Source organism: Habropoda laboriosa, unplaced genomic scaffold (assembly GCF_001263275.1).
Source record: "Habropoda laboriosa isolate 0110345459 unplaced genomic scaffold, ASM126327v1 scaffold41, whole genome shotgun sequence".
Taxonomy (NCBI): Eukaryota; Metazoa; Arthropoda; class Insecta; order Hymenoptera; family Apidae; genus Habropoda; species Habropoda laboriosa.
Genome location: NW_017100164.1, coordinates 1093188 through 1103757, shown reverse-complemented (window position 1 = coordinate 1103757; position 10570 = coordinate 1093188).

Here is a 10570-nt window from a genome sequence, read left to right as displayed (position 1 = left end):
TTTTACCTACTTGTAACATAACAAACCATTTTGATAAAAAAAATTACTATGATTGTACAATCTAAATTAAGCTAATTTTAATTAGCAGAAAATATTCCAGGTTTCATTCAATCATCGAACTTTCAAAATCAAGAAGAACAATAAATAATAAAATCATCTCAAAAGGTATCTTAACACGTTCACTGTCCAAGAAGTACAAGTACAAAATTAACTTACCTTAATTTTCCAGAAAAATAACAAATTATCTCACCTTTCTTTTAGCATACATACCTTACATTTAAATTATCAATTTAAATCATGAATTTACTTTTCATTTAAGTTATTAATTTAAATGACTAATTTACCTTACATTTAAATTATCAATGTAAGCACTGTTAATTTATATAATAATCCAAACACTTCTTCCTATATGAAAAAAGCACGTGTATGAGTGAACGAGTTCAAACTGTCCCGAGTCATAACATATGGTCCAGCGGGCAGTGAACGTGTTAATCATCAATCTACTCTATAATCTTCAAATAGAGCAAGCAATCTGAACGAGACACTCAACACCCATCCACGCAGCCCCATTTTTCTAAACTGTCATTCTTCAAGCTTCCGCCTCTAAAGAAACCCTATACTTACACACGTCCTCCAGTTCTCTGTCCGTAAAAGGAGGTAAGAAACGTGTACCGCCCACTTTTGACGCTCTTTGTAATCGCCCATGATCGGTTGTGCCTCTCCTAATCAAGATCGTTGTCGGTTCGAGGCTTTTCCTCTTCGTTCTCTCTTTCTCTCTGGTACCAACCTACATAGGGGTTCGCAGGATCAAGAAATTCGACGGCCTTCTTACGGGCAATTCGTGAAACACGATTAACGGGCAAAGTTCGTTCCGTTCGGGCTGGCTGGCGGTGGCGGCAAAGCGTTAATGAACCATAGTTCGCTGATTCGACGATGAGCATTCGGGAGTTAATCGTCCGCGCCACGAAAGCAATTTTGCCAACTCGACTTGTTTCGCTCGATAAGGTCTCTCCAGGCGATTGTACTTTTGCACGTACATACACACACACACACGTGTACACTTGTATGTATGCACGTTATATACAGGATGTTTCATTGGCAGGGCTGCTTTCTTCACGATGGATACCGACGGGGGAAAGAAGTTTATTGGCGCAAAAACTTGGACTTACGGAACCTCCGGTTTAGCTGTTTTTGGGGTAGGTTTCCTGTTACTGCGATTTCTGGGGAGAAATGAGACTGGTTTGTGAGTGGGCGTTTTTTGTTTGTTTTTATGTAGGTGAAATGTGATTAGTGATGTAGATGAGAGAGGAATTTTGTGGGATTTTGTTACATTATAAATATACAGGGTGTTCCATTAACTCAGACTACCTGAAATATCTGAATGGTCATTTTTTTTGTTTTTAAGTAGGTACAATGTAATTAGTAATATAGATGAAAGAAGAATATGTATGCACGTTATATACAGGATGTTTCATTGGCAGGGCTGCTTTCTTCACGATGGATACCGACGGGGGAAAGAAGTTTATTGGCGCAAAAACTTGGACTTACGGAACCTCCGGTTTAGCTGTTTTTGGGGTAGGTTTCCTGTTACTGCGATTTCTGGGGAGAAATGAGATTGGTTTGTGAGTGGGCGTTTTTTGTTTGTTTTTATGTAGGTGAAATGTGATTAGTGATGTAGATGAGAGAGGAATTTTGTGGTATTTTGTAACATTCTAAATATACAGGGTGTTCCATTAACTCTTTCTATCTGAAACATCTAAATGGTCATTTTCTTTGTTTTTACACAGGTGATACAAATGAGAAGGGAATTTTGCGGCATAGAGTATCTAATATTTAAAATTAAATTTTCCTACATTACAGAGAAACATTTTCTCTCATCTTTTCTTCCTTTAATAAGAAAATAGTATTTCAGATAGTTGAATTACATGAATCACCCAGTACGTGTGTACACACAATCGCCCCGTGACCCTTTTCCAGACTCAGGGCTCGTGTTCTTCTCCTTTCCCCCAACAATACCAACTTTTACAGTCAATCTCGTTTCGTCGGAGTGGAGAGTTCGAGTTCTGCTCCATCCACGGGCTAGGACGTGTGTATGCGTTGTTCAGGGACACGAGATGGATTTGCCTTTTCGTTTCTCGACTTTCCACGGAAATCTTGTTTGTCGCGTTATCGTTTTCCCTTCTAACACCGGTATTTATTTAATCGTAACTAAGTCCCGTAACGAGAGGATCACTGGCTTCATTTTAAGCTCTCTCTAGGATTTACAGAATTGTTTTGTTTAAACATTTTAACCTACAGTAACGTTGCTGACAATTGGTAGAAGATAATTTTTTTTTAAAGATTTCCTTGCTACAGGTCACTTATGGATCCTCTAATTTTCTTCGTATAAGTCGTCTAATTGTAATGTTAAAGCTTGAAGAATGTATGCTCGGAAGACGAATATATTTTCAGATTCTCTTTTATTCCTTCAAATTTTTAGTCATTTTATTAGACTTCGAAAATAAAAAAGACACCAGAAACCAGCTCCAAATACTTAACACTATTAAAGAAATATTTGAAAGAGAAGGAAATCTCAAGAAAGCAATCCAATTTATCCGTGGAATAAACCTTCATCGCGAAATGTCGCTCGCTAATAACCAAGATGTTGATGCAACCTGAAATCATATTAAAAAAAAGAAATGAAAAAATAAAAACAGATAAAATGGCATTTATAAAAAAATTTACTCATCCTTTGAAACCATTTAAATTACGTATAAAAATTTCCTCCTGCCGCCATAGGCTAGACAAGGTAATTAAGTGCTCTGTTTCACATTGCCCACCCTGTGTATCTATCCTAATCACCAATACTCTTCGTTACACTTCCACGTCAAAATTCTTGCAATTCTCTTCAACAACCAAAACCATCAAATTTCACAAATGAAAGAGATTCTATGAAAACAGCTCGAAAAACGGGAAGGAATATTTTTCCTTCAGCGGCTCCTTTCTTAAAACGTCCCATGCACGCGCAAGTCAAATTGGATTACTGGCGTAAGAGCGTACGACAGCGCATCAGGAACACTAATTCAAGCTTAGCAGCGATCAAGTAAAAGGGGAAGCTTTACAGAAGCGAGACGCGACAGGAGGAAACCGTCTCCTCCGCCGTCTTCCTCCATCTTGAAAGCTACCGACCACCGGCTCGAATAGTTTCGCCGTTGGTCGTTCTGTAAATCCACAGAAACCGTCCCGAACGGTAATAAGTAACAGCCTCCGGTGGAGATTTATTATGCCTCGTAATTTGTCACGACCCTCTCTGGAGCCAATAAATACCGTATCGTTTTATTTCCACCCGGTACGTTTCGCCACCCCTCTCTTTGCTAAAGCAGATTTATCAGGTGCACTTGGATCACTTTAGACACAGCTACTTTAATTTCTGCAACAGCGAAACAAACAGCCACACTCGAGACGTAAAAATCGGGTAGTCTTTCATTTTTTTTCTTTATATTTACATCGTGCTCGAATTTATATCGAAATAACCATAGAATTTTATTTTGGAACGATGTTACCGTCGTAATATCGGCATGTGTAGTTTAGAAATTCTCATCGTTTTATGTGGATTACTTGTACCGCGGTTGGTAAGTTATGTACACGGCTGTTTGTGGAATTGAACTTGCTTTATCAAGATAAACAACGTTTCGGTAATAGAAGTGATCGGAGAATGTAGGAAATCTTGAGATGATGAACGAGAGAATTTTAAGAAAGGGATGGAATGGAGGTCGACGAGAATTTGGGTGAATGTGAAACTTTTATAAATATCGAGAATTGAGTAACTCTCGTAAATAACCATTTATTGTGTATTTTTATAAATTGAAGGAGAGATTATATCAGAAACAGTCTTTTCAAAATTTACTCTCACCAATATAAATTTTTGGAAAAAAAATAAGCTTTCTCGAAAATTCTTTACCGCTACAACGTAGGATGCCAAAAATCATACAACTTCGAATGGAACTTTTTTCTCGTGTCTTGAAAACTCACAATTTTTTCGAGTTTTTAAATTTTTCCCAAAGTTTCACATTTTTTTTTTTTTAATTTTACTCCGTACAGAATTCCTCCGCGATTAAATTTTCGCAACACCGTTTGTATTACTGATACGATATTAATCAAGAAACTCTGTGTATCGATCTACCCGTTCTTCGAGAATACATCAAATTTACACGTGTCGTTTTGCATTATTTATGAGTAACCGTGTACCTTTTTTTCTCCTTTTCTTCCCTTTTCGGTGGATTACTCGGCGCGGTGGAAAGGGAATCGACGAAATTCTCCAGGAATTCCCGAAATTTGCATGTAAATTGGCACGCAAAGCGGGAAATACAGTCTCGCGTGTTAAAGGAATATTGCCGACTGATCTTGGAAAATATTGAAATTCGATGGAAGGGAAAGATTTTGGGGTAGCATCCGACGATATTGGACGTCGCACATCCCGCGGAAACGGGGACTCGCCTCTGTCGGGCCGGAAGTGTTTGACTAGCAGCTTTTCTGATTGGAACTTGAGGAACTTTTAAGACAAGACGTCGAACATTCGATTTACGTTCTGGGAGAATTTGCGTCGACATGCTCCGCACGAATGTGTTTTTAAAACTTCCAATTCACCTCGCGTCCCGCCTTTTTGCAACTCTTGAAAACAAATTTAGGTTTCCAATTTCAGTCAAATACGGGAAAAAGATATTTCGAAGAATCTCACTCATTTTTTTTCTATTTTTCATTTCGTTAAATTTGCCCTGTTTTTTTTCGCCTACTTTTTCGAATTCACCACGCGTCTCGTTTTTTTTTTTCATTTCTCTCGAAAGTAAATTTGCGTTTTCAATTTAAGTTAAATATGCGAAAAAAATGTTTCAGCGAATCTTACTTCTTGTTTTTTAATTTTTTATTTCGTTACATTTGTGTTGCTTTTCTCGCTAAATTTTTTGCAAAAATCTCGCGCTCAAAGGGTAACATTGTTAGGGAAGCTTTGTAAAGTAGGAAAATATGCAATGTACATTTTTTTTTTCGACGCTAAGTGGTCCACTTAGTTTTCACGTAGAGAAATTTGCGTGGAAAAACGAAGCGATATTTTCCAGAGGTAAATTCGTCGGCAAATGTTTTCTTGTAAACTTGAATATTTATCAAATAAAGTTGACTGAAATACTATTTTTTAATTACGCATCCCAAAATAAAATTAAATAATTTCTTTGCCTTCAAAATGTAATTTCACGCTTCGATAAAAATGTTTCCCGTCGATAGTTGCATATAAAATTTCGTTCTGAATATAATTCAATTTTCAGTCTTCCACAATTCTCTTATCAATTTTCCTTATCTTTATCATTTCACCATAAAAAGAATCAAATTTCCAATAAAAACAATTGAAATTTCATTACGTGTTAAATAATTTAATTTACAGTACGAATGAAAGCAGACCAAGTTACAAATAGATACTAAAATTATTCCAACAATTAAACCGAAGATTGTAATAATAAAAATTCTCTACCATTTCAAATATACGTTTAATTCCATTTACCTCCGCACAGAAACAAAAGCAAAGAAGTAAGAAGCAACAGGGGTGAAAAGGACTTCTTATTTCGAACTGTCCGTTCCTTTTTACAATTTCAAACGAGATTCACTGGAGCTGGTGTAATTAGAGCGCTAATTAATCGAAACGACCATTGACCGTGCGCGTATACAATACACACCTGCGGAAGCACACTACAAAGGAGTATCAGGTTGGCCAAAGTACGCAACGTTGTTTATTGTCGCGTTAGTTCGCGTCACTTGTTTGAACCGCGACTAGAGTTCGAGCACGTTCGTTCGCAAGTAGAGACAATTTTCATTTTCTTTGATTTCGGTAGATTTTAGTAGAGTTCGGTGGATTTTCGTAGGTTTCAAGAAATTTCGAACACAGATTTTAATGGAAATTCAGCAGATTTCGGTAGATTTTAGTAAATTTTGATTTCAGTATGCTTCACGTTCAGTGTCCTAATATTAAGTCTTCCCACAAATTTCTCCCGCATTTTATAATTTATATCAATATTTCCAACGAACCTTGAAATTTGATAAAAAAACCCCGAACGTTCACTCCACAAATGTTTTCTACTCCTTTTTGGTAAGACCATTATGTCCTCCCTGTAGTATTTCCTCAGATTTTCATAAAAATATTTTTCGCTTTCATTGTCATTTTTTTCACACAGCGGTTTAACCAAACTTCATCTTTCACCTTACAAGGGAAGCTCGACACAACCTAAAAATTCCCAAAAATCTGACACTTCACGGAAGCGTAGCGAACTTACGAGCGACAGTGTATACGCTACAGCACCGTGTCACGAGGCTCATTGATAAAGTATCCGCGGAAACTCGTAGCCAAGCCTGCCAACTATTCGTACCAGATGAAGAAGAAGAAGAAAAGCAGACGCAACTGGCAGCTTCATTATACAAGCATCGCAACAATACCAGAAGAGTATACGCGTGTGTACATGTGCGCGGAGAACCTGGCCACGTTGGCATTCACGCGCAAAGAGGAAGGCTAACGAGCCGTGCCAGCAGTGGCGCACGTTCTGGCCATTGTTGTCAGGTAAATCGACGTCCGAATCAATTCTAATATTTCTCGCGAATCGATTGTTATCGGCACCGGGTGGAACGGTTGCTGGCGGCGTCGCTTCATAATAATAGATCTCCATGATAATGAACCGGAAAAGCGTTTCGCGATGCGGCTGCCAGGGTAATTCCCCGGCGATCCACCTCGCACCGGACGAAACCCACTTCGAAATGTTGATGCATTAGGAGAGGGACCAGTTGCACGCGTTCAACCGTGCTAACCTTCCTTGCCCTCTTTGCAATTTACGCCTTTGCCTTCTCGGTCTGCTGCTACTTTTCCTCTCGATCCGCGGCGGGTCGGATCGAAGGAAACCGTCGGCTTTTAAGCGCGAGGCTAGAGTTAGTTGATGGGCTTTTGTTGCAGCCGGGGTATTTCTGTTGTGTATACCACGTACCTGCCCACTGTTTCGTGCAGGTTGTTAAATTTTGTTGGAATATTGCGCGTTCCACCTGGAACATTCATTTACAGGGGATAATTGTAAAACAGGCTTGAAGGAGTCGTGACCCGTAGGATTAACGGGCACGTCAGTCGCACGTACTACCTGGTAAATCTATTAGGCTGATGCAAATGAAATGTCGTTTCTTCCAACGGTTGAAATTGGCACGACCGGTCGATATTCATTTTCGTCTGATCATCAATTTTTGTGTAATAATAATCCGGCGGTTTTTAATCCTCTTTGCCACGTGGAGTACGTAAAGTAATTACCAAAATCACTCTGGATAATAATTAAAATTTACTACGAAAGATTTCGAGGTTCTAATTAATATTTCAATTTTTACTCGTTTGTTTATCTCGTTCCGAAATAAATTTTCATTCGTCGTTAACACTAGGACCAACTGGGTCAAAAATGACCCATTAGCGACTTTACGAAAGTGAGTTTAAAAAGAAAAATTAAATTGAAAATTAAATTAGAAAATAAAGTTGGAAAGTTGCAAAGGATAATATTTTCCAGTATCGAACATTCATTCTTTTCTTTTTTCGGAAGTGTTAACATTGCAATAGGACTGTCAACGACCATAATCCTTATATCCTACAGGGATCGATCCAGATGCTTGATAAATAATCCACGCTTCAATCGAGTTATTTACTATTTCATCTCTTCTCACACACGAAGAGTACATGTCCCGTGTATGCACGATGTGCATCAAGCTGGGAGTGAGCAGCTATTGGAATTCGCGCGGAATCTTTCGGCGAAAGTAGCAGCAAATCGAAAACGCCCGGAAGTATTTGCATACGGTGGAAAACTCGAAAGAAGCTCGGGGAATTTCAGACGTCGCCGCGGAATGGTTTAAAGTTTCGAAATTGGAAATTGGAAACGCACACTGTCGGCTGATCGCGGTGTATATACATATGTATGTAGGTCGCTTAAGGTACGTTTTCACGCGACGGTAAATCGTAACTTTTACTGTCGTCACGCAAAATGCCGTGACTTTTGTCATCGTGAAAAACAGAAGACGTATTGTCATGACACTGGTTCTGGTGCCGCGATTTTAACGTTCGCCACATCGAGTCTTTCGCGTTTTAAGGCACGTTTTCATGTGACAGTAAATCGCGTCGTCGCGAAAGCTCCAAGTCGCACTGTCATGACACTGGTTTTCGTGTCGCGACTGTAATGTCACGACGTCGAATTTTTCACGTTTCAAGGTTCGTTTTCACATGGCGTTAAATCGCGACTTTTATCGTCATGACAGGAAATTGTCGTCGTGAAAACTGGAAGTCGCATTGTCATGACATTGGTTTTCGTGTCGCGGCTCTAACGTCCACGACATCGAATTTTTCGCGTTTTAAGGCACGTTTTCATGTGACAGTAGATCGCGACTTTTGTCACGACTGATTCTTCTAAATTTCTCGATAAATACTCATTTTAGACGTACGACACCTTAACACTTATTTACTCAGCTTTCAATTCTCCTTTAATTTCCATAAAGAAATATAGGGTGTTCCGTTAAAAAAAAATCACGATGACCTTTCAAACTTCTTGCTAACTTAACCTCAAAAAAAAAAGCGCAGAAATTCCTTTTTCATGTTTCATCAGAAAGTTTACAATTAAAATAATTCTCCCCATTGATCTGTCTGCCGTTACGAACTTACACTTCGTAGATACCAGGAGCTGGACCTAACAACTGTGACATCGCGGTAAATGTCCAATATCAGCGGCTAATTTCGTGACTCTGCTAGTCACGTAACTGAATGACTACGATAATATCGTCTCGGTAAATATTTGAACACAGAGTAAACGCGTAAGAGAAAGGAAGCGTACTGGAGAAGAAAGGGAAGAGAAAGACGGCGAACAAAGACGCAGTGTAGTTGAAAGAGAAGTGCGGGTGGAATGACAAAGAAGCGAAAGGTGATTTGTGCAGGAGAAAGTAGCGTGAAAATTAAAAGGGAGAATGAATGGAAACGAGGTGAACAGCGACGGAAAGGAAGTCGAATTTGCGCGAAAGAAAGAGGTACAGAGATTTAAGAGAACGATGCACAAAGGTTAAGCAAATGCTTTGAGAGAGAGAGAGAGTGAAATGGCGTTTGAAGAGCGGGAAAAGAGGAAAGAAGCTTGAAGAATGTGTAGCGTAAAAGTGAACTCACATATTTTTTTAGTTATTAAAAACACAAAGAAAAGTGTGTTATTTGTCTTGCAGAGAAAATGTGAAATAAATTTACGGGAAGATTTTCATGTTAATTTTTGGAAACGTACTTTAACGATCGTTTCAAGATACTTTTAATAACTTGATCATTTTTACAGATAGGTATATCTTGGAAAAGTATATTTTGTTTGATCTTAAAGAAAACCGACGATAAATATCAATTTTTCATACCGTTACGCGAAGAGCCCTAAAAACTAGCTTCCACATTTCACGTAAAGCCATACCTAACTCGCAATTTTTATTCACGGAACTTTCTTCTTTAACGAGTGCATTTTAATGTATAAAGTGGCATTTTATAACGCAAAAATCAAGAGTAAAGCAACATTTTATTCGAGCCGTTAAATTTTAACCGGCTACTAAAAATCAACAATTTCGTTCCATTATCCGTCCATTAACCGGTATTTCCGTCATCGTGGCGATTTTTCCCGCGTGTTCGACCACTCGAAAAGTAATCGCTCGCGTACACTCGCGCCCGGCGTGTACACGCGGTAACGAGGGAAAAAGGGTCGTAAAACGCAAGGAGCTCTCGAAAGACGTGCCTGCATGTCTACGACGAGAAAGAGAGCTCTATTAAGTGTATATAACGTAGGTGAAACAAGAAAGGCCGCAGCGAACAGAATGTAAAATGCACTGTAAGAGAGGATACGGAATATACGAGAGGCTATTATAAACAACGTGGCACAAGAACAGGCAAGGGGAACAAAAATATTCCGGAAGAAACGAAAAAAAGGAAGAAAAAGAAGCAAGAAAGGAGGGAGAGAAAAGGTTGTGTGCATCAAGGAGGATGCAAAACTGTAAAGCGTCCAGAAGGATATAAAAAGTAATAAAATAGCGGAGAGCCGGGTGGTACCGGAAGAGGAGAAAGAAAGAGGAAGACCCTGGAGCTGACCCTTCGCTTCATGTGTACACACTTTCACGTGGTTCTCGCCTTGTGCAAACGTATGCACAAGCACTCGAGCCCGAGCGCATCGGACAAGAGACGACGAGACGCACGCAGGTTTACCAATGACACGACCGAAGAGGCCAGGCGAAACGAACGAAACAGCTTTTAAAACCTCAACAACTGTGTCACCAGCCTGATATGGTAGCTTAGATCAATCAACGTGCAGGAATAACGAATGGCGGATGAGTAACGTGATTGCACCGCTTGCGTACTGGGTGAAGCTGAGTGTACTGTGCGAGCGGGCAGCAAGCGATTCCTTGTGCAAAAGTAAATGGTAAATTTTGGCTCAATTTTGGAGAAAATTAAGGTACGTTTGCATTAGAGCACCATTTTTAATAATTTCTTAACTGGTACAACACTTTGTATAGTACATCTGATCGTATC